The following is a 26,321-nucleotide window of genomic DNA, read 5'->3' as shown; positions in this document are numbered from 1 at the left end:
AAGGCCCTGCAGGCCCCAGCGCCAGACACTCCTGAGGCGGCACCGTGGCCGGCTAAGACCGCTCCTATCACGGTGAACCCTCCACCCCCGACTCTACCGGCTCCTGCAGCGCCCATCGGGATGATGGAGGAACTAGCAGCCCAGGTCCGCCGCATCGATGGAGACCTAGCCAAGATTCTCACCGCACTCCAGCTTCCGACGAGAGTCAAGCCCCCAGGAGGGATCCAGCTCGCCAACAGCTCGGAGGACGTCCCCTGGATGCAGCGGAGAAGGACCAATGACTCACGGTATGGGCCTCCTATCTGTTACATGTGCAGCAAGCCTGGCCACTACTCTAGGCGGTGCCCGTTAAACGAGCACCCGCTGGGGCCAAGGGCCAATCCTCAGGAGTAGACACCAACGGCCCCCCTGATTGGCGAGACCGGTACGTCGGAGCTCGCCCCATCATCCCCCTGGCAGTGGACAGTGTCCCGCTCATGGCCCTCCTGGACACAGGATCACAGGTAACCACTATACTATATACACTGTACCAGCAGTATTGGGGCACTGACGAACTTGCCCCCTCTGATGATAGCCTGACCCTGATCGCAGCCAATGGACTCCCGCTAACCCAGGTGGGCTACAAGCAAGTGACCCTGACTGTGGGACGTGTGGAGTTAAAGAATCAAGGGATGATTGTGGTAATGAATGAACCCAGTGATCACACCCCGAAAGTAATCTTGGGGACCAATGTTATGGAGCATTGTATGAGTGAGGTGCTGAATCTGTTGCAGCAGTTGGCCGCCACAGCTGGAGGAGGCCGGCAGAGGACTGTGCAGCGTGAGATCCAGGCCCTTCTGTATTGGCAGCAAGTGAGCTCGACTGGCGGAGAGATTGGTGGAGTGAGGGTGATGGATGTGGCCCCCTTGGTAGTGCCATCCCGAAGTGAAATGATGATCTGGTGTAGGGCAGCAGTAGGCCCCCAGGGGCGCGACTACCCGGCGATGGTGGAACCCACGCCTTCTGAACACTGGCCCATGGTGATGGCGGCTAGAGGGGTGGTTGACGTTAAAAAGGGGAGAGTGCGTGTAAGAGTGCTGAATTGTGGAGAGGAGGAAGTCAGGCTCCCCTGTTATGCTACCCTCGCCAAGTTGCTCACTTTAGACCCTCACACCATTCACGAAGCTGTCCCTCCTACCTCGGCATCCCCTGCCAGTAACCATACACTATCTGCACAGTTAGAGGGGTGGTGCCAGGAACTAAACATAGGTACTGAAACCACACCCACGCATCACAAAGAGGGGGTATACCTGGTAGTGCAAGAGTATGAGCAGGTTTTCAGCAAGCACCCATTAGATTTCGGGAGGATTAAGGGGATTCAACACCATATCCCTACAGGCCTACACCCACCTATCAAAGAGAGCTATAGGCCCATTCCGCTAGCACACTATCAATGCGCTAAAGACATGTTGAGGAACATGAAGGAGGCGGAGGTCATTCGGGATAGTTGTAGTCCCTGGGCAGCCCCACTGGTGCTAGTAAAGAAGAAGGACGGCACCATGAGAATATGTGTGGATTACCGGAAGATCAACCAGATCACGCATAAAGATGCCTATCCTCTCCCCCGTATCGGAGAGTCGCTAGCTGCACTGAGAACTGCTAACTTCTTCTCTACCCTCGACCTCACTAGCAGGTACTGGCAGGTGGCGGTCGCGCCAGAGGACCGTGAGAAGACAGCATTCGCCACTCCCATGGGACTCTGTGAGTTTAACAGCATGCCGTTCGGGCTGTGCAATGCCCCTGGAACCTTCCAACGGCTAATGGAGTGCTGCTTGGGACATCTCAACTTCGAAACGGTCCTACTGTACCTGGACGATGTGATCGTGTACTCCCAGACGTACAAGGCCCATCTGGAACATCTGGCTGAAGTGTTCACGTCCCTAGCCAAATATGGGATGAAATTGAAGCCCTCTAAGTGCCACCTACTGAAACCCAGGGTGCAGTACCTCGGACACGTGGTGAGCGCGGAAGGCGTCGCCCCAGATCCCGAGAAGATCACTGCCATTCAGGACTGGCCGAGACCGACCACGGTGAGAGAGGTGAGACAGTTCCTGGGCCTGGTGGGCTACTATCGTCGCCTCATTAAGGGGTATACGAAGATGGCCGCCCCCATGCAAGACCTCCTCGTGGGACAGACCAAGGGTGGCAGGCCCCCTGGAACCCCATTGGCATGGGAAGCGAAGCACGAAGAGTCCTTCCACCACCTGAAGACGGCCTTTACAGGGCAAGAAATCCTGGCGTATCCTGACTATAATCTCCCATTCATCCTCTACACCGATGCCAGTAATGTAGGCTTGGGAGCCGTCCTGTCCCAGGTCCAGAACGGAAGGGGAAAAGTGATCGCCTACGCCAGCAGAAAACTCCGGCCCACGGAGAGGAACCCTGAAAATTACAGCTTCTTCAAGCTTGAGTTCCTTGCACTGGTGTGGGCCGTTACTGAGCGATTCCGCCATTACCTTGCAGCCGCTAAGTTCACCGCTTATACGGACAATAATCCGCTAACCCATCTGGACACGGCCAAGCTGGGCGCGCTGGAGCAGCGGTGGGTGGCCAGGCTGTCTAATTATGACTTCACGATCAAGTACCGAGCTGGCCGCAAGAACACCAACGCAGACACGCTATCCCGGATGCCCCACCTATCGGATGAGGGGCCGGAAGGCGAAGATCTCGAAGAAATCGAGCTGCCTGAATTTCACCGGCCACCAGTCAAACAGTTGCATGTCAAGCAGCAGCAGGCGAACCTGGACCCGCTGCTCAGTCAGGGATGGCAAGAACCCCAAGACCAAGCGCCCGCCGTCCAAGTGGTCAAGACCATGATTGAACAAGGTTCCACTAGACTGGACCCTGCTGCCCCGCCTGAGGCCCAACGGCTGTGGAAAGAACGAGCTCGGCTGCATCTGGACCAGGGGAAACTGTATCGGGAACGGATCAACCCAAACACCCATGAGAAGGTTTGTCAGCTGGTGGTTCCACAGGCTAATGTGCCCACAGTTCTACGGGCTTACCATGACGGTGCCGGGCACTTTGGGTGGAAAAAGCTGGAGATGCTGTTGAGAGAGCGGTTCTATTGGAGTGGGATGCGGGAGTCTGTGGAGGCCTGGTGCCGAGAGTGTGGTCCCTGTGCACTGAGAAGAAGGGACGAGGCCAGCCAGAAGGCCCCACTACGCCCAATCATCACTCATCAGCCGCTGGAGTTGGTCGCCCTCGACCACGTTAAACTCACCCCTAGCCGAAGTGGGTATACCTACGCCCTGACCATTGTAGACCACTATTCGAGATTCATGGTGGTTGTCCCAGTCAAGGACCTGACCGGCCGTACCACCGCTCGAGCATTCCAGGCCTATTTCTACCGACCGCACGGGTACCCAGAGAGGGTGCTTACCGACCAGGGCCCGGCTTTTGAAGCAGAGGTGTTTCAAGAATTCTGCCAGTTGTACGGCTGCAAGAAGATTTGGACCACGCCTTACCATGCCCAGACTAATGGCATGTGTGAAAAGATGAACCGTCTGGTCCTGGGTCTCCTCAAGATGTTACCGCTGGAAGAGCGGAACCTGTGGCCAGAAAAGCTGCCTGACCTGGTCGATATGTACAATAACATCCCTTCCAGCTCTACCAAATGTACACCAGCGTATTTGATGAGAGCTTGGCCAGGCCGGTTGCCGGTGGACCTAGAAATGGGCTTGGAAGCTCCAGAAGCCCTCCCTTCGACTGCTGGATGGGACACTTGGCGGAGAGCGCAGTACCGACAGGTCCAGGAGTACGTAGAGAGGAACCTGTGTCGGAGCCGGGAACCGCAGGAACAGTACTTCAACAAGCGGGCTCCAGCTGGCCCCTTTAAACCTGGAGATGTAGTGCTGAAACGAAAAAGAAGAACCCATAAGCTTGATGACCAGTGGGAAAAGACCCCGTATGTCATACAACCCACTGAATGGGAGAATGAGAAGGCCTACCAGATTAGTCATGACCAGGGGAAGACTTCGGCCATGGTGTCCAGGGACCACCTGAAGAGGTGCCCATCGCCGTTGAAGGTGGCAGCTGAAGTTCCAACCCCCAGACCAACCGGGGAGAAAGAGAAAGAGGTGATCCACACAGTAATGGGTGATTTCCCAGCGGACTGGCCTACACAGAACGGCGCGGTGCTTATTTCGGTAATAATGTTCCCACAACCCATGGAGGAAAAGGAGACAGAAGTAACCGCCAGTGAACCAGTGCCCAGGGCTGCACCTGTACCCAGTCCCCCTGAGTCTTCGCCGGCCCCACACAGTAGACGGGAAGAGGAGCTAACTGTCTCTTCTGTCCCCTTGCCCTCCACTGATAGCATTGGGCCCAGAAGGTCCACACGCCCCAACTTAGGCCAACACCCGCTTAGGTACAGGGAAACTACCATTTAGGGGTGTCATATGTTAAGTATGTAAATATGTGATTGAATGACATTAATCAACTGAGATCTTTATCTGATTGTCTGCCTGATTATCCCGGCCGTTGCCGGCAAGTTGTCCCCGGAGGGACTTTCTGAGTTTTACCATCTGCATGAGAGACTACTCATGGACACGGCCGAGAACTGGCAGGCCACCCACGAACTGGTGGGCATGTAAATAATTTTATGGGATGGAAGCCATTGCTGCCTCCGGAGAGGCAGGTTGGAGGAAGGGCCCGCAGCAGAGCAGGCTGGGGCCCGGCCACCACCAGGACCGGTGGCCATCCTCCGGGGGTCAGGGGTCCCCCAAGGACGTGGGGTCTCCTGAAATGATAGCCGGGTGCGAGTTACCATACCCGTTCCCGCTCGGGCAGACTGAACCTGGACTGGGGTCAAGGGGTGCTGCCCACTTCTTAGGGCAGCATCAGGGCTAGGCTGCTTGGGTGGGAGAAGCAGGGGAAAAGCAGTCATGGGTCACACCAAGGACCACTGAATCAATAATCAATGTATCAACTTTTGCAAAAATATCAAAAATATTTATTAGAGTATAGTACATAGCAAAAGGAATGATATTACATACACATAATAAAAGACATAAATCCTGATCAGGCTAAAGTAGAGTCACAGATGACAGACACGGATCCACAGACCAGAAGGGGAGTGTGAGTATACCAGTATCATCAACGGGCCTCTTAGTTAGTAATACATGGGTCAAAGGCTGCCCATTAGGCACAAACAAGGATCATGTGCAATGCAGCAACCACTGCAGCACGTGTCCAGGGTGACGGGCAAAAATAGCCTTCAATTCTCATTACTCAGAGGGGCCAAAATCAATACAAGGAACGTCAGTCAGGGAGTAAGTGAAAGTTCACTAAAGCAACTCCCATCTAAACACTCACCCATTGGTAGCCGTGGGAACCGAGAAAAACGTGCCCCGACGCGCACGTTTCGCTGACTTCTTCGGGGGGCCGTGAAGTGGTGTGAATTGGACTGGCAGGTGTCTTTAAATATCCCGCTTCCATGGTCCGCTTACCAGCCATTGGGCGCACGCGAGGCGGGACTCCGGCCAGAGACCGCGTCATCGGGCACTCCCGGAAGTGACGCGAGCACTTCCCGTGTCGTCACACAGGGTGCGCGCGTCACGCCGTACGGAGGCCGGCCGACGCTGGCATGGTGGGAGTGATGCTGCGCGTGCGTGCCGCTGAAGTGGCCATATAGGAAAAGGGCAATAGAGAGGGCAAACATAACTCCCGACTCCAATTATGATTTTTTCACAGTGATTAAAGATCTTCACTTGTTCTCGAGAAAATTAATCCTTCACAAGCTGCACGCACGAGGGAATGCTGATTTACAACAATTTACATCACAAGAATTGGAGGCGATTGCCACCTTGAAAGAGTTGGAGGAGGAATCCCTTGGCATCCCTACAGGTAAATTCCCACCTAAGACATACCCCAAGTCAACCACGTTCCCTCCTTTTTCCCTTTGCCCTCAGGTTGAAATCTTTAACAAACTTGTGATGGAGGATATAAAAAAACTACAGAGAGTAGGTTACCATCACAATCTCTCCATTAAACAGAGGAATGCTCTGAAAGAATTAAAAGCAATGGAGGGGATTGAGATTAAACCTGCGGACAAAGGCGGGAACGTGGTTATCTGGCCAGTGCAAATGTATGAGCGGGAGGCCTTCAAACAATTGAGGGTTCGGGAGGCTTACACTCCATTATCCCATAACCCCACTGCTAATTTTTTGAGTGAATTGGGTGGTATCTTGGACGCGGCTCTATGCAAAGGAATTATTACTAAAAAGATCTACGAAGGGCTATACACCAAATTTCCGGTCACTCCCACTTTCTATCTGCTGCCCAAGATACATAAGAACCCCCGTTGTCCCCCAGGGCGTCCCATTGTCTCTGGCATAGGAGGGCTTTGCGATCCGATATGCAAATTCATCGAATATTATTTACACCCATTAGTCGAGACGCTCCCCTCCTATGTCAGAGACACCTCAGACGTCCTGAGGCGGATTGACGGATTGTATCTTGACCAGGGTTCTATCTTGGTGGCAGCAGATGTGGAGTCTTTGTACTCCTGCATCCAACATAGTGATGGACTTTTTCCTGCGAATGAGCCGCTGGGAGATACCTATGCAGGACCTGGTCTTGGAGCTCCTCGAGTTCATCCTGACACGTAATTTCTTTTTGTTCAAGGATCGGTTCTTCCTCCAGAAACGCGGCACTGCAATGGGCGCGGCGTGCGCGCCGTCGTACGCAAATCTCTTTCTCGGTTTTTGGGAGAGGGAGATTTTCGTCGACGGCGCCTACGCCGCTTCCCATTTGCAGTGCTGGTTACGTTATATTGATGATGTATTGATGATCTGGGGGGAACCGACCTTGAACTTAACTCCTTTTTTTCTGTTTTGAATTCAAATAACTGTAATGTCAGGATGACCTTTAGGAGCGATAAAGAGACCATGGATTTTTTGGACATCAAAATCTTTGTCCAACCTGATAGGGCTATCCACACTGACGTCTTCCGGAAGGAGACATCAGTGAACAGCCTGTTACACGCATCATCCTCACATCTACCTTCAACAATTAAGGCGATCCCTGTTGGACAATTTTTGAGGATCAAGAGGATATGTTCCTCCGACCAATTGTTTGATGCACAGGCTAGAGATCTCTCCCAGCGCTTCAGGAATAGGGGGTATAGCACGCGTAGTATCAAGCAAGGTTATTCCAGGGCTAAAGCCGCCTCCAGACATAAATTGCTATCTACATCATACAAAACAAAATCTACCCCCGGACCAATCCGCTTTATTTCCACCTTTAGCAATCAGTGGGGGGGGATTAGACGCATTTTGGATAAGCACTGGTCGATACTGAAAACTGAACCAACACTAGCCAAAGCTCTCCCTGACCATCCTCTCATGACAGCAAGGAGAGGGAAAAATTTGCGAGATATTCTGGTACATAGCCACTTCGTGCATCGGGATATTTTACCCTTTAGTACTGGTAAACCAAAATGGGGATGCTTTCCCTGTGGTTCATGCTTTATCATGTGATAACATTGAAAGAGCTTTCTCTTTCTCATCGGCGGATGGGACAAGGGAATTTACCATTAGACATTACATCTCCTGCAACACTGATCATGTCATCTACCTCGCCAAATGTGGCTGTAACTTATTATATGTGGGCCTGACTACTCGCCAATTTCGCGTGCGTACACGTGAGCATGTTAGGGCCATCATAGCGGCGAGAGAGGTGGATGATCTGCAGTCTTTGAGGACCATTCCTCGACACTACAAGTTGTATCATGACTGCAACCCTGCATCCCTTAGAGTACGGGCCATTGATAGGCTACATCTGGGCTCGAGGGGCGGCAATTACCAACAAGCTTTGTCGCGCCTCGAGTGCAGGTGGATTGTCACCCTGGGTACAATGGCACCTGGGGGACTTAATGAAAAATTATCATTTGCCCCCTTTTTATGAATTTGGCCTGACCCAGTCTTCAATTGAGCTTCCTTGTCATGCTTTGGATTTTAGTAGTATGCCTCGGTGTCCTTTTTAAAACATTTTATTAATGTTGGTGTGTTGTTCTCTCTTTTTTTGTCTTTCTATGTTGATTCATTTACAGGCTTTGGCTATGGCATTTATATGTTTCCCGATCCATGGATTCCCCCTTTCCTGGAAGTCTAATCTCTCTTTTCTGGGACGTTCCGGACAGTTTGTCCTGTAATTGGAAGTGATGGCTGTATGATCGGCCTTCTCCTTATGTATAGGAGGCCAGGAGTGTCCGAGAGAAGAATTAATTCCTTTTGGAAAAAGTGACTCCAGTCAGATCTTTTGGTGCCTGTAGATGGAACTTTGGACGTATGGAGGACCATGTCGTCGTGCTAGTGTTACCCTACTGCACCATGATTACGCTATGCTTTGGAGAGAAGAAATGAACATTCTGCGCCACTTCTGTGGATGACGGACCGAGTGGGGGATGGGGGAGTTCTCTGTCTATCTGTGTGCAGATCTTTCTATATTGACTTGCTCACCTATACTGTTGTCAGCTGCGTTATGTCCAATATATATCATGTGCTGTATTGTAAATGTAGGTGCGCTATGAATGCAGGGACAGTGCTCTCTTATTGCATTCCCCCTCAGTACCCATACTCAAACCGTTTATGGTGCAGTCCTTCTCTCCACTTTGTTATGGTTTGCCCTCTCTATTGCCCTTTTCCTATATGGCCACTTCAGCGGCACGCACGCGCAGCGTCACTCCCACCATGCCAGCGTCGGCCGGCCTCCGTACGGCGTGACGCGCGCACCCTGTGTGACGACACGGGAAGTGCTCGCGTCACTTCCGGGAGTGCCCAATGACGCGGTCTCTGGCCGGAGTCCCGCCTCGCGTGCGCCCAATGGCTGGTAAGCGGACCATGGAAGCGGGATATTTAAAGACACCTGCCAGTCCAATTCACACCACTTCACGGCCCCCCGAAGAAGTCAGCGAAACGTGCGCGTCGGGGCACGTTTTTCTCGGTTCCCACGGCTACCAATGGGTGAGTGTTTAGATGGGAGTTGCTTTAGTGAACTTTCACTTACTCCCTGACTGACGTTCCTTGTATTGATTTTGGCCCCTCTGAGTAATGAGAATTGAAGGCTATTTTTGCCCGTCACCCTGGACACGTGCTGCAGTGGTTGCTGCATTGCACATGATCCTTGTTTGTGCCTAATGGGCAGCCTTTGACCCATGTATTACTAACTAAGAGGCCCGTTGATGATACTGGTATACTCACACTCCCCTTCTGGTCTGTGGATCCGTGTCTGTCATCTGTGACTCTACTTTAGCCTGATCAGGATTTATGTCTTTTATTATGTGTATGTAATATCATTCCTTTTGCTATGTACTATACTCTAATAAATATTTTTGATATTTTTGCAAAAGTTGATACATTGATTATTGATTTAGTGGTCCTTGGTGTGACCCATGACTGCTTTTCCCCTGCTTCTCCTCGGTTGTGCTTATGTCTATTGGGTGCAGTCTTAATAACATGGTAAAATCGGTTGTACATCTTATCCACTCTTGTTTGATTTATGCTTGGGTGGGAGAGCGGAAGACATCCGTCCGTCCGTTATTATTAAAAATGTTTTTGTTTACATGTGCAACGTTTAAGTGTCCTCACAAAAATGCTTATATGTTCAAAATGTTTACATGTTATATATATTTTTACAGCTTTTGAAAAAAATAAAACCGGTAATGGACGGGCAGCCCGCGGACGGTCTGCATTTCACCAAGGGGGAATGTGGCGCCCTGGACTAGCCAGGTTGTCACAGATAACACACAAACACTCCCACCCCCATTAGACTGGGACACCAGCCAAACACAAAACCCTTGTTGCCTTCCTCCAGTGTCTGATGTCCACATCAGGTGGGGAGGAGCCAAGCGGTTGGCCCCACCCACCGAGGAGTTCACAGGCCTGGAGGCGGGAAAAATTACAGAACAGTTTAGGAGTTTTAAGTGAGAGGAGCAAACACTTGGGTGTCTGGGTTTGTGGCCCAGGCACTGACAGCAAGGTTGGCAGACGGTGGTGGCCGTCTGCAGGAGTGGTGAAGCAACGCGGAACCGTAGGACCGGGGTCGGGCGTTGGCCTGCCGGTACCGACCGGGGAGCGAAGTGAAGCCAGCACACACAGGCAGGGTCATCGGACCCCGACCAGGCTTGGAGCCGCCGACAATAGTCAAATCCGAATGTGACCGGAACCACAGGGGTTTTCTAACAACCAAAGACCCGATAGAAGGCAACCGCCCACACTGTGAGGGTATACAGCTACCGCCTAAGGCTAGAGACCCAAGGGCCAGCGCTTGCGGGCAAACGGGCTGCGGCATCCATTCACCGGGGAGCGGACTACCGTTGGGGATTCATAGTAGTCAAACAAATATCAAGGTGCAGGAAAAGACAGCCGCCATCACCTGTCTGGGGAGAGACACTGCAGCCGACTGCGGGACCCGTCTATCCAGCCGTTTGGTTTACCAGAGACTCTGTCATTGACTGCCTGAGTGAGTACACCAGTGCCATCCGGCACCGCGCCACGCTGCCCCTGCAACCCTGCATCCCAGCCATACTGCATCCCCGTCACATCACCGGGCCCCGGGACCACCGACCCCTACCCACGGAGGGGGAAAACAACATCCCAGCTGCTCCCCACCATCGCTCCCGGGATTCCCGTCACCAGCAGTGGTGGTGCCCATCTTCACCACAACCCGTGGGTGGCGTCACGGACTAAATCCCCCAAACCAACCACCCCTTTCACTCACGGGCGAGGAGCGCCACTCGAGTCCCCGGATCCGGCCCACCGCTCGAGCCACTGAGCAGCCGCAGCAGCGCCGGACCCGAGCGTTGGCGAGCGACCAGCAGAGGCGGCGTCCTCCCCGCCCGCGACACATGAATAACAGATGTCATGGCTGGGACGAGGGGTAGGCAGGGTAGGCACCCGCCTAGGGTGCTACTTTTTGCCTCACTGAAGGTTGCAGTTTAACAACCCCTCTCAAAAAAACGTTGTTCTGCTGAATGTCTACTGCAGCACAATACCTGCCTCTGGCATTCAGCACACTAATGGCTGGGGCATAGGAACAAAGGTGAGCAATGTCTGTGACTCTCTAACACAGCTCACCGCCTGCGCCCCGGCCATTGGTCCCTCTCTGTACAGAATTGTTTTTGAGACTTTACCTCGCAGATACAATAGATTTGACCACTTCCCAGGACAGAAGCAGAGTAGCTGTTATCTGCTCACTGTTCTGCAGGTAACTCCTACAAAATACAGACTACTTTCATCTCCCCATGTTGGAGGATGTCACCACGCATGAATACGACACTAAAACTACCATCTATTTTGTCGCATGACCTTAAAAGGAATCTGTCAGTAAGTTTTTGTGATATAATCTGAGTACAGCAAGCTGTAGGGGTTAAAAAACAAAAATCAACTGTGCCTCTCCTATCAGGATGTGTGCTCTGTTTATGTAAACTAATGGCTTTATCATTGCTGGACTATAATGTCACGTGCACTACAGTCCAGCACGCACCCTCCTCTGATTGACACCTCACTGCCAATGTACAATCTCTATTGAGAGCCTGGTGTGGGTGGGGACAGCGCTCTCAGCTCTGCTGCTTTGCTAAATCTGAAAGCTTTGATTGTGTCAGTACGGCTGCACCCAGTAATCTAAGTAATACATTGTTGGATTCAGGATCTCTTTGCCTACATCATGCTGCTCTTAGATGAGGTAGCAAAAACCTGCTGACAGATTTCCTTTAATTGAAACCAAACAGCCCTCATTATAGTTAAGCTATATTAGTTTCTATGACTAAACTTGAGTCTGACATTTAAAATATAGGATGTCAGGGATGAATATTGCTATTTATCGTCTGTATTGGGTAATTTGTCTGCAATCAATGAATGGTTCAATATATAACTTTTAAATTGCGCTCCCTATTAAGCATCACCCCTAAAGTACACCGCATTTCTTTTTAAACTGAACAAAACTATAAACACAATACTTTTGTTTTTGCTCCAATTTTTCATGAGCTGAAGTCTAAGATCTAAGACTTTTTCTACATAACAAAACACCTTTTTCTTTCAAATATTCTTCACAAATTTGTCTAAATCTGTGTTAATGAGCACTTCTCCTTTGCCAAGATTATCAACCCACCTCACAGGTGTGGCATATCAAGATGCGGATTAGACAGCCTGATATTTGTACAGGTGTGCCTTAGGCTGGCCACAATAAAAGGCCACTCTAAAATGTGTAGTTTTATCACTTAGCACAATGCCACAGACGTCACAAGTTGTGAGGGAGCATGCAGTTGGCATTTACTGCAGGATTGTCCACCAAACCTGTTGCCCTCGAATTGAATGTTGATTTCTCTACCATAATACATGTCCAAAGGCGTTTCAGAGAATATGGCAGTATGTTCAACTGGCCTCCCAACCGCAGACCACGTGTGACCACAGTAGCCGAGGACCTCCACATCCAGCATCTTCACTTCTAAGATCATTTGAGAACAGCCATCCGGACAGCTGCTGTGACAATCGGTTTACATAACCATAAAGAATTTATGCACAAACTGTCAGAAATCATCTCAGTATCAGAAAAACTGTGGAAAGAAAGCGCACATAGGGTCTTATCTGATAATAAAACAGATGTAAGAAAATAGGACAGGTGCTCACCTGTTGCAGTTGTGACAGGCACAGCTCCTTAAAGGCAGAAGCAAATGAATGCAAAGGTAGTCAGCCGCAGCCCCGATGTAGCCGTAGAAATCATAGGTTAGGTAGAGAAGTCGGGTTAGATGCTGCGCTAAAAACCACGATTCCAAGGAATGTAATGAATTCTTTTCTTGTGAAAATAAAGAAAATAATTCATTACATTCCTTGGAATCGTGGTTTTTAGCGCAGCATCTAACCCGACTTCTCTACCTAACCTGAGAAATCATCTCAGGGAAGCTCATCTACCTGCTTGATGTCTTTGTTGGGGTCTCCACCTGACTGAAATTCGTCGTTGTAACTAAATTGAGTGGGCAAATGCTCACATTCAATGGTGTCTGGCACATTGGAGAGGTGTTCTTTTGATGAATATGATGCTCCCACAGGGTCCCAAGAGTAGAATTACTCATCACCGAGCTAGTTTGGGAAGTCACAGAGGCCTGGCCCGGTTCCGAAACCCCGTCAGTGTCAATAGAAAGGGGAGATGGGGATGATGGGAGTTGTAGTTATTCGTGACGCCACCTGTGGTGTGCGGCAAGGTATTAGCCGCTGCTGCTGGAGGTCTTCTTTGGGGCGGATGATAATGCAGCTTAGATGGTATAGCTCTCCACAGGCAGAGCTTAGGCCCCAAGGAGGATGTGGGGAGTAGTAGTCCACTCTATGCTATGGTGCAGCTCTCCCTTCAGCGACCGTGTCTTCCTACATCTCACTTGCTTCCTTGGTTGCTGACTAACTCATTGTATGAGTGTGTGTCGCTTTGCTCCCCTGTATCAAGCTCCACCCCCCACGGGTTCCTGAACTAGTGAGCAGAGGGTCCTCTACATTAGTGAAGGCCACCCCCCAAGTCTCTACCCTAGCCCAGTCCCGTTCAGAGGGCAACTAACTGTATCTTTTGGTGAATTGTGGTGGTATTCCGGCAATGACCTCCTGCTTACCCGGGATGAATACTGCACCTCTGGTGGGATGCAGTACCCTGTGGCGACTGAAGCCTTGGGGGCACCACAAATAAATCCTGGTTTTCATAGACCTTCCAATACAATCAGAAAATATATAATTCATAAAATTTTGAAAAACTGCTGGTGCAGTGGTTAATCCAAAAGGCACAACAAGATTTTCAGATAGGCCCTCAAAAAAATAATGTTGTCTTCCACTCATCACCTTCCTGGATGCATAGTAAATTATAAGACCCTCTAAGATAAAGTACAGAAAACCATTTAGCCGCCATTAGCTGATTATATAGGTCGGGGAAAAGTTGAAGTGGGTAAGTATTCTTACCGTAATTTTGTTTAATTCATGGAACTCAAGGTAAGAACGGAGACCCCAATCTTTGTTTTTAACAAAGAAAAACCTAGCAGCAACAGGAGAGGAGGTAGGCCAAATATGACCCTTCAGTAAATTTTTGTTTACATATTCTTTAATGGCAATCCGATTAAGTTATATTGGTAATTTTGCATGTGGGATAACATTTATAGCACAGTCATAAGGACGTTGGAGAGGTAATATCACTGCCCTGTTTCCGACAACACACCTCCAAAGTCTTTCAGGTACCACAGCAGACCCTCCAGAATAGCACAGAAAATCTGTACAGAACTAAGATATCTCTTATGACAGTTGGGGCTCCATTTAACAATGTCCTTCTGACACCAATCAATGACAGATTGTGAATACACAGATATCGAAATTCCAAAACCAACCCCACAGGTAAGTTTTAAAATACATAACAGGAGATGGACCCAGAAGTCCATAAGACAAAGTCGATAATTCTTATGTGTTGACTGTTATTGTGGAGGATGTTCACTGGATTCAGGTCACTGCAGGGAGAAGGATCAGACTCTGACTGTGAGGATATTTCAAGAAAGAACTTTCTACAATGGATATGTAAGGAAGACCTAGGGAGTCAGAGCTGACAGATTTATGAAGATGAACTGATTACCGATGTTTGATGCCATGGTTTTGCAGGAATTGGATTCCGCAGATCATCTCTGCCACTAAGAATCGGTGGAGTTGAAAGTAGAGGATAGATCACTGGTTACATACACTCTAGGACTACAATGTAGGGCATCAGATTAATTATTAAATTTCTATATGACATTTACCTTGTTGTCTCTACAGCAGGCCTCAAACACACATCCGTGAAACACGTGCGTGTTTGGTCCATTTCCGTATATACCGGAGACACGGACAAACGTGCACCAAAGTTATGCTATGTTTGAGGTCACACGTGCGTTATTCCATATGGTCCGTGTGTCCGTTTCCGTGCACGGAATCATGTCCGTTTTCTGCACGGAACACGCACACACGGACCCAATGGAAGTCTATGGGTGCGTGAGCAGACGTACGTGACACGGATGCATCTCTGTATGCTCCGTGTACGTTTTGTGCTTTTTTCTAGCGATGTCGGTCATTCTTTCTTTTTCTGTGTATGTCGGTCAATCTCCCTCAGTCCGTCAGTCGGTCTCTCTGCCTTGTCTGTCCCTCTCTCAGTCTGACGGTCAGTCTCCCCCCTCTCTCATACTCACCAGTCCCCGATCACCGGTGCGGCGCTGCACAGCTGTTAAAAAACTCCGGCGGCTTTTACTATTTTGAAAAAGCTGGCCGCTCATTAATCAATCTCATATTCCCTGCTTTCCCCACTCACCGGCACCTATGATTGGGTGCAGTGAGACATGCCCCCACGCTGTGTGACAGCTGTCTCACTGCAACCAATCACAGCCTCCGTTGGGCGTGTCAATATCGAGCAGTAAAATAAATAAATAATTTAAAAAAAAAACGACGTGCAGTTCCCCTCATTTTGATACCAGCCAGGGTAAAGTCAAACAGGTGAAGGCTGGTATTCTCAGGATGGGGAGCCCCATATTATGGGGAGCCCCCCAGCCTAACAATATCAGCCAGCAGCCGCCCAGAATAGCCGCATCCATTAGATGCGACAGTTCTGGGACTCTACCCGGCTCTTCCCGATTTGCCCTGGTGCGTTAGCAATCGGAGTAATAAGGAGTTAATGGCAGCAGCCCATAGCTGCCACTAAGTCCAAGATTAATCATGTCAGGCGTCTCCCCGAGATACCTTCCATGATTAATCTGTAAGTTACAGTAAATAAACACATACACCTGAAGAAATCATTTATTTGGAATAATAAACACTAACAAATACCCTCGTTCACCACTTTATTAGGCCTGAAAAAGCCATCCATGTCCGGCGTAATCCACAGAGGTCCCGCGTCGCTTCCAGCTCTGCAACTTGAAGGTGACAAGAGCTGCAGAAGAACATCGCTGCTCCTGTCAGCTCCACACAGCAACTGAGGTGAGAAGCGCGATCAGCGATGATGTCACTCAGGTTACTCGCGACCACCGCTGGATCCTCCAACTGTGACTGCAAGTCGCCCGAGTGACAGCGATGAAGTCACAGGTGAGTTGCGGTCACAGGTGGAGGATCCAGCTAGCCGCGGGTAACCTGAGTGACGGTAGCGCTAATCGCGCTGCTCACTTCAGTCACTCAGGGGATTAGTGGTCACCGGTGAGTCCTTCACGGGTGACCGCTAATCAGTACGCGACACAGACAGAGCCGCGGTATGACAATGAAGTTCACCCGAGTTCATTCTCATCGCGCGTCGCTGTCTGCTGTCAGCTGACATATATCGACGTCATTGTGCATCACACATGGAACATTTCACACGGGCAACACACGGACATGTCCCTTACGTATCTCACGCACACGGACATTCAACACGCACACTCGGCTAGCATACGCAATTCACACGAATGCCACATGTACCATAAAAACGGACTTAAAAACGGAAAACGGACCCGAAAAACGTAACGTAACACATGTGCATGTTTTTCATGGATGTGTGTCGGAGGCCTCAAACGGTATCGATTGTGCCATGTGGCCAAATAGGTCTCTATAAAGTTCATGGTTAATACATACTTGATAGGTGTCTCCATAAATGCCCACAAAGATATTAGGTAGCAGCATTCGGCAGCCATTCTCAGGACTTCTAAGGCTGTGTGTACACAGTGAGTTTTTATTGTGTATTTTGATGCGTTTGTTAGTGCAGCTTTGTCACAAAACTGCAAGCAAATCGCTCTGCCAGCAAAGTCAATGAGAAACCTAAAGTGTAGTGCACTGACTTTTTTCTTGCAGATTTGGAACAAAAAAAAATCTGCAGCATGTCAATTCTTTTAGTGTTTTTGCCTGTTTTTACCACTAAATGCAATGAAAAAAACACATGCAAAAACGAAACAAAAACATTTTTGTGTCGCATTTTTCCTGCTAAGAGATGCAGAAATGGTTCTGTGATTTTTGCAATTGTGAGAGTACTGATATTGCAAATACTCCAGCTGCAGTGTCTCCTTCTGTCCAGCAGAGGGAGGTCTGCTCAGGCTTAGAAGAGAATACTGTGAGGAGAAAAGACAGGAAGTGGGAAGGAAAGAGGAGAAACTCAGAGCAGAGAGACTGGAGAGAGAAGTGGCTACCGGTGTTCTGTTCTGTGCATGCAGACCTGGAGTGAGAGAGAGAGGTCGCTGACTGCTGTGCGGCTGCAGAAGTGAACCCGGAGGAGATTTTTATATGAGGCCTTGCAATCAGTCTGTGACTTCAGCCTTGAGGTGAACTGTCCTTGGTGATTGTCGATGCCATATAGAACTGTTGCAGAGTCAGATACGGAACAGATATCCCTTTGCCTGGAGACCCCTCTGGAGATAAATATGTGTAACAGTGAGTCCTGAGCTCAGGGCTGGCCTATATCTTTTTGTTTTTGCGGACAAGTGTGCACACTGACTCAATAGTGGGTTTAGCGCCAGACCAGGTCTAAGATATACTACACAGCCGCCATTGCTGCAGTGCTGTTGGTGTATCTCTGCTAGCAATTAGTTAACCTGGGGTACTTTCCTGTGTTGCTTGTATGTGTGGAGGAAGGGTGGGGAATTAGAGTTTCTGTTAAGATTGGTAATTGGTGTGCTGCTCCAGAGACAGTTCCTTCATCCACCCAATGATTTACACCTTGTAGTGTTTCCAGAAGTTCCTGTTTAGGTAAATTGTCTTGTTGGTTCCTGTCCTATTGGGAGTCAGTCCTTAGCCGAGCACGCTGATCGCGGTTTAGTAACTGGGTGCCTGGACATTTCTTTGTATTTATATTTGGTTATAAAGTTTGCATTTAAACCCAGTCTGGTCTTGTTCCTCATTCGTGACCTGCTGTATCCTGGGAATGACTCTGTCATTAAATCTCCTCCGAAACTTGTGACCATTGGCCTTCTGGTAACCGAACTGTTTCTGCTGTGTACTGTGCGAAAAACCAGATGCTAGTAAAAAGGACTTATTTGAGCTGATGTGGACTCGGTGTGTCGTCTCTCCGCCATTCGACAGGACCCTGCAACGTCAGAGAAGAAGGCAGCCATCACCGCTCGGTCGCTTCCCTCCTGGTCAGTGACCCGCCGCCCTGAGGTAAAATAGCTCCACCTGTGGGGAGTTGAGAGGTCTTAAGCTGCCATCACCATCGCCTCAGAGGTCAGCTGCGGGCAGCCCTGGTATATCCCGCTTACCAGGCACCACAGGTGGCGTCACGTATATCCCCAATATCATCCCTGTACCCCATTCCCCAGGTGCAGAGTGAGCGCCCAGGGCATGAAGCCGGGACCGACCACCTGTGATAACCCCATCGAGAGTAAAGTAGCTGTAGTCTCGGCGCCAGAGTACCCCTACCGAAAACCCTGATGGTCGACTCAGTATCATAAGGCTTCCATCTGCTGAGATGATACAAGACTTATTAACCCCTTTGTGCAGGGGTGGGATAAAATTTTTAACAAGAGGTTCTGTGTTTGTGTGTAGGGAAGCCCCACCCATTTTAAAACCACACCCATTTAAGCCACACCCATTTCAAGCCACACCCATTCATCAAACATATATGAATAAGAGTGCAGTCTGACGGTTGTTAAAAATTGGAGCGACATTGGAATACTTCATGTTCTAGCTGGCGACTCTCCTGACCTGCATGGGGAAACTACATGTATTTCCACTGTAAAGCTGCTGTTTAAGAATTAGTACTGGTGGCTGTCACTGTCATAGCGCGTCCCTGCTGCAGGCAATAGCTCCTCCCAGTCCTTGAGAAGTGTCAAGTTACCACCCACGCTGCTCCTCACTGATCTCTGCCATCACAGCCACACTGTTTGCAGGGATGAGTGAGTGAAGACCAGGGCTGGCTCCACATTTTTTTGGGCCCCGGACTAAAGAGTTTAAGTGTGCCCCATGCACACGCAGACACGCACATAAACAGATACATACTCATACAGGGTCAGACTGGGGTGTCTGGGGCCTACCAGGGGAAATAACTCTAGGTGCCCACCTCCTTACAGCTACATGCAAATATCTATTAGCTGCTATGCCCGTTATAGTTTAGCGCTGACTGTAAAGCACAGGCGGCTCCTGCACATCTCCTGTGCTCACACAATAACTCTGTACAATTACAGCAATTTGAAGTAATGGGATCTTTGGTGACAAGTTTTCACCGATCCACAGGTTAGGACGGTGATAACTTATTGACTGGTGGAACCAGACCAGTGGAAACCGCACCGACCGGAAGATTGGGGAACTTTTAGGACACTTATATGCACATTATGCAATGCAGCGGCAGCAGGTGGGATGTGTGACCGCAGCTCCATTCATCTTCTGTGGGGTGGGGTGTGTGACCGCAGCTCCATTCATCCTCTGTGGGGTGGGATGTGTGACCGCAGCTCCATTCATCCTCTGTGGGGTAGGGTGTGTGACCGCAGCTCCATTCATCCTCTGTGGGGTGGGATGTGTGACCGCAGCTCCATTCATCCTCTGTGGGGTGGGATGTGTGACCGCAGCTCCATTCATACTCTGTGGAGCAGTCAGATAAAAACAAGCCCAGCGCTAACAGCCACTGAAGGAATGAATGGATCAGGGGTCGGGTCAGACATGAGCTCCAGTGTAATGGGGATAAAAGTTGCACATTTTGCTGATCAGTTCAGGTCCCAGCAATCAGACCACCACTGATTTATAGGTTATCACATACTTAGGCCACGTTCACACTTTCAGTATTTGGTCAGTATCTTACCTCAGTATTTGTAGCCAAAATCAGGAGTGGGTGAAAAATGCAGAAGTGGTGCCCGTCTTTCTATTATACTTTTCCTCTCATTTTACTGATTTTACAATTCCTGGTTTTGGATTCAAATACTGAGGTAAAAAACTCACCAAATACTGTGTGTGCACGTGGCCTTAGTAAAGGAGATTACTTGTTTTCACTGGAGATCCTCTGTAAGGGGTTAAACATGCAAATATTTAAACTATTGGAAATAAAGAATCTTCCCCATATTGATAGAGAGAAAAAGTGACCTCCATACACAGCCCAATGCACTATACTAAGACCAATAGTATCACATACAAGGGGGAAATACCGCCACACCGTGACCAGACAACATATTACCATCACATAGTGACCGAATACAACCCATACAAGAGAGAAATACCACCACACCATGACCAGATAAAATATTACCACCACATAGTGACCGAATACAACCCATACAAGAGAGAAATACCGCCACACCGTGACCAGATAACATATTACCAATACATAGTGATCAAACACCACCACATACAAGAGAGTAATACCGCCACACCATGACCAGATAACATATTACCAATACATAGTGATCAAACACAACCACATACAAGAGAGTAATATCGCCACACCATGACCATATAACATATTACCAATACATAGTGATCAAACACAGCCACATACAAGAGAATAATATCGCCACACCATGACCAGATAACATATTACCAATACATAGTGATCAAACACAACCACATACAAGAGAGTAATATCGCCACACCATAACCAGATAACATATTACCAATACATAGTGATCAAACACAACCACATACAAGAGAGTAATATCGCCACACCATGACCAGATAACATATTACCAATACATAGTGATCAAACACAACCACATACAAGAGAGTAATACCGCCACACCATAATTAGACCACATAGTAACCAAATATTACCACTACAAGGGAGAAATACCACGACACTATGGCTAGACTACTAAATAATACTACATACAAGAGACAAATACCACCAAACCATGACAAGACCACATATTACTAATAAACAATGACGAATACTACAATAAATGATCATGAATAAAAACCACAATACTAATAACACTAATATTACCATCATTGCCATTATACACAGGAGCTCTGTACATAGTGTCAGTGTACAGGTAATACAGTGATCACAGATGACTTTATAAACAGGAGATCTGTATATAGGTAACGGGCCCCCCCATCCCTGTGCCCTGTAGCAACGGGCCCCCCTCATCCTTGTGCCGTGTACCAACACCCCCCCATTCTTGTGCAGTGTAGCAATGGTCCCCCCATCCTTGTGCAGTGTGGCAATGGTCCCCCCATCCTTGTGCAGTGTAGCAACGGTCAACCCCCATCCTTGTGCAGTGTAGCAATGGTCCCCCCCATCCTTGTGCAGTGAATGAATGGGCCTCCCATCCCTGTGCAGTGTGTGAATGCCCCCCCATCCTTGTCCAGTGTGTGAATGGGCCCTCCCCTATCCTTGTGCAGTGTGTGAATGGAGCCCCCCTCATCCTTGTGCAGTGTGTTAATCCCCCCCATCCTTGTGCAGTGTATGAATGGGCCCCCCATCCTTTAGTAAAATCCTCATTCCAGTCCCCTATTATGCCGTTGTTCACACACACATACACACACGTTAGGCTAAGTTCACACACTGCATTTTTTTGACGCTGCATTTTGGTGCGATTTTGCTCATTGCGTTTTTTAATCAGTGAACAATGCCATTAAAGATTGTTGAAGAAAATGAAAAAAATGTCTGATGTCATTTCCTTCTTCAATATGTTCTTCATTCGCCACTAATGTATGCAGGGAGCAGACAGCAGCAGAACTACAAGGCTCAGCATCCTCCATCCAATAGTGTATGCAGGAGAGCAGACAGCAGCTGCCGAACTACAAGGCTCAGCATACTCCATCCAGCACTGTATGCAGGAGTTTTTTGCCCCCCAAAAAATGACGTGGGCTTTGCCATATTTTTGTATGCTAGCCAGGTACAGCAGGCAGCTATGGGCTGCCCCCAACCCCCAGCGGCCTATTTGTACCTGGCTGGGAACCAAAAATATAGGGAAGCCCTTTTTTTTTTTAATTTCATGAATTTCATGAAATAACTAAAAAAAAAAAATTATGTGGGCTTCACCCAATTTTCAAGTCCAGCCAGGTGTGGAACTAGGCAGCTCGGGATTGGAATCCGCAGTGCAGAGTGCCCAAGCTTTCTGGGCACCCCCGCTGCGAGTTGCAGTCCGCAGCCACCCCAGAAAATGGCGCTTTCATAGAAGCGCCATCTTCTGGCTCTGTATCCAACTCTTCCAGCTGCCCTGATGCCGGGTGGCTCGCTGGGTAATAATAGGGTTAGGGCTAGCTGTATATTATCAGCTGGCCCTAAGCCCGAAATTCATGGTGTCACGCCAATATTAGACATGGCCACCATGAATTTCTAGTACAGATAAAAAAAAACACAACACAGAAAAATATTTTTATTAGAAATAAAACACAACACAATTAGTGACTCCATCTTTATTGAAATAAAGAACCCCCCTCCGCAGTAATCCTGAGTCAAGGGTCCCGCGGCGTCCAATCCGGATCCAATATCATCTGATCGGTTTGCTGGAAGGCAAAGCGATCAGATGATGTGTCAGGTTCAAGTTCCTGAATCACATGACACAGCAGCTGATTGTATAAAAGCATTTACAATCAGCCGATGCATCAGTGCAAAAAAAAAAAAAAAATACACACGTCCGATCGCTGCAGGAGCTGCCGGTAATCAGCTGATGAAGTCTCCTGAGGGCATCAGCTGATCGTTTAAGCCGGGCAGTAAACAGCCGGCGTCACCGCGAGACTTACGATCAGCTGATGCATCAGGTGACCGCATTAGGTGATCACCACCAGGTCCTGCAGCCATCGGACGTGCCCGGGAACACAAAGCCAGAGCTGTGCCCTGCGGTCTGGAAGGAGCAGTTGGAGGCAGTGCGGGAACGAGGAGGAGAGGTGAGAATGATTTTTTTTTTCTTCGGCTCCTGAGCGCTTACCTGCAGCCCTGCGCGTCCTCTTCTTTGCTGCTCCGGCGGCAGTGTGATGATGGCTCCTCCACCTCAGTCCTGTCACCAGCCGCACTGTTCACATGTTCGCGCGTCTGAAAGATGCGCGTGCATTTGAATAGCAGCGCGGTCTCCAGGACAGGTCTGGGACTTCCGCAGTGCAGGACCTATGGTGATATCACATGACTGTGATGTCACCACAGGTCCTTCTGCAGCCGCGCAAACTACAGCGATAGTACGGAACTTGTGCTATCGCTGCAGTTTGTAATTAAAAGGCTGGGGGCCCTCAGAGCGTGGGAGGGGGGCCCATCAGAGCTTGGGGGCCCTGCCCAGTCTGCCGCACATAACGCCGGCCCCGAGAAACCGGCGGCCCCACTGCGCTATACACTGCCCCGCACTATGTAAGGCACAGGGGCCCACTGAGGGCCCGGGGCCTACCGGGGGATTAACACATACAGGCAAACATACATATACATATTTAAAGAGAAATTCAGAAAAATACACATATAAACAAACAAATCCATACACAATCATATACACTGACATACATAGATATACCCATCATACATACACACACAGACACATTGAAGGTATTTTTAATATGGGGAATCCAGCAGCAGCCTCACTTACCTCCCTCTCTTGTCTCCTTTCCAGCATCTTCCAAACATGTGGCTGTGCTGCGCTGATTGGTGGCCGTCACTAACAGACATGGCTGCACATAGAGGACACTGACACTTCTGTATATACATCCCAGGAGAGGCTGGGGACATACACATTACTGGGGGGCATACACATTACTATGGAGGGTGGCATACAGCAATGGAAGCTCCAGAGGGGGGGATACAGCACTGAGGGGTATACAGTAGTGATGAGCGAGCATGCTTGTCACTACTCGGTACTCGCACGAGTATCGCTGTACTCGGGCTGCTCGGCGGGGACCGAGTAATCTCGCGATACTCGTGCTGTACTCGTGGTCTTCATTTCTGCATGTTGGCGCTCTTTTGAGAGCCAGCCCTCATGCAGGGATTGGCTGGCAGACCACTGCAATGCCACAGCCCTGTTAGTTGTGGAATTGCAGTGATTGGCCGGCCTGCACAGCGTGACCGAGCCTTTATATCGGCCGGCGCGCTGTGCTCTGCTCACAACTATCCAGACAGTCAGTGCAGGGAGAGTGTCGCTGATTCAGGGAAAGCTTTGCTTTATAGTTAGTTCCGGAGCAGGGCTGCAAACAGTGTGACCAGAAGTCCTTCTCAGGACTATTCTAGTTGTATACAGGCAGGCAGGGTATAGCCAGGTCGGAGTACAGTAGCAGAGTCCTTCTCAGGACTATTGTTGCTATATACAGGCAGGGTATAGCCAGGTCGGAATACAGGCTAGTGACCAGAAGAGTCCTTGTCAGGACTATTGTAGCAGTATACAGACAGGCAGGCAGGGTAGTGGTGACCGTATACCAGCCTTCATCATATCTGGGGCTGGTGTACACAGTGTAAAACAGTCCAGATAGTGTCAGACTTCTCAGTAATTGTCGCTCCTAAAAACCAGTTAGGTTCTTATTGCGTCCGTGCTTGCATTTAAAAACAGCACGTGTGTGGCAGTCAGTGGCAGCGTACAGGTGCGCGTTTTGCACAAACTATTATATAACGCACAAGTCTAGTGTATAATACACGTCAGTCAGCAGTGTCTGATAGTGTCAGACTTCTCAGTAATTGTCGCTCCTAAAAACCAGTTAGGTTCTTATTGCGTCCGTGCTTGCATTTAAAAACAGCACGTGTGTGGCAGTCAGTGGCAGCGTACAGGTGCGCGTTTTGCACAAACTATTATATAACGCACAAGTCTAGTGTATAATACACGTCAGTCAGCAGTGTCTGATAGTGTCAGACTTCTCAGTAATTGTCGCTCCTAAAAACCAGTTAGGTTCTTATTGCGTCCGTGCTTGCATTTAAAAACAGCACGTGTGTGGCAGTCAGTGGCAGCGTACAGGTGCGCGTTTTGCACAAACTATTATATAACGCACAAGTCTAGTGTATAATACACGTCAGTCGGCAGTGTCTGATAGTGTCAGACTTCTCAGTAATTGTCGCTCCTAAAAACCAGTTAGGTTCTTATTGCGTCCGTGGTTGCATTTAAAAACAGCACGTGTGTGGCAGTCGGTGGCAGGGGACAGGTGCGCGTTTTGCACAAACTATTACATAACGCACAAGTCTAGTGTATAATACACGTCAGTCAGCAGTGTCTGATAGTGTCAGACTTCTCAGTAATTGTCGCTCCTAAAAACCAGTTAGGTTCTTATTGCGTCCGTGGTTGCATTTAAAAACAGCACGTGTGTGGCAGTCGGTGGCAGGGGACAGGTGCGCGTTTTGCACAAACTATTATATAACGCACAAGTCTAGTGTATAATAATACACGTCAGTCAGCAGTGTCTGATAGTGTCAGACTTCTCAGTAATTGTCGCTCCTAAAAACCAGTTAGGTTCTTATTGCGTCCGTGGTTGCATTTAAAAACAGCACGTGTGTGGCAGTCGGTGGCAGGGGACAGGTGCGCGTTTTGCACAAACTATTATCTAACGCACAAGTCTAGTGTATAATACACGTCAGTCAGCAGTGTCTGATAGTGTCAGACTTCTCAGTAATTGTCGCTCCTAAAAACCAGTTAGGTTCTTATTGCGTCCGTGCTTGCATTTAAAAACAGCACGTGTGTGGCAGTCGGTGGCAGGGGACAGGTGCGCGTTTTGCACAAACTATTATATAACGCACAAGTCTAGTGTATAATACACGTCAGTCAGCAGTGTCTGATAGTGTCAGACTTCTCAGTAATTGTCGCTCCTAAAAACCAGTTAGGTTCTTATTGCGTCCGTGCTTGCATTTAAAAACAGCTTGTGTGTGGCAGTCGGTGGCAGGGGACAGGTGCGCGTTTTGCACAAACTATTATATAACGCACAAGTCTAGTGTATAATAATACACGTCAGTCAGCAGTGTCTGATAGTGTCAGACTTCTCAGTAATTGTCGCTCCTAAAAACCAGTTAGGTTCTTATTGCGTCCGTGCTTGCATTTAAAAACAGCATGTGTGTGGCAGTCGGTGGCAGCGTCAGGCTCCATATTGTCCCTGGATAGAGACGTGCATGATGGCCTGTAAACATGAAGTGCCCATTGTAAGGAAGTGGGTCTATTGTAGTATAGCCCTTAGGCAGGGCAGCCAAAAATTGGGAGGCTCCACGTTGTCCCTGGATAGAGACGTGCATGAGGGCCTGTAAACCTGAAGTGCCCATTGGAAGGAAGTGGGTCTATTGTAGTATAGCCCTTAGGCAGGGCAGCCAAAAATTGGGAGGCTCCACGTTGTCCCTGGGTAGAGACGTGCATGAGGGCCTGTAAACCTGAAGTGCCCATTGGAAGGAAGTGGGTCTATTGTAGTATAGCCCTTAGGCAGGGCAGCCAAAAATTGGGAGGCTCCACGTTGTCCCTGGGTAGAGACGTG

The sequence above is a fragment of the Anomaloglossus baeobatrachus genome, chromosome 10, assembly GCF_048569485.1.
Source record: "Anomaloglossus baeobatrachus isolate aAnoBae1 chromosome 10, aAnoBae1.hap1, whole genome shotgun sequence".
Classification (NCBI taxonomy): domain Eukaryota; kingdom Metazoa; phylum Chordata; class Amphibia; order Anura; family Aromobatidae; genus Anomaloglossus; species Anomaloglossus baeobatrachus.
Note: the sequence above shows the minus strand (reverse complement) of the source record.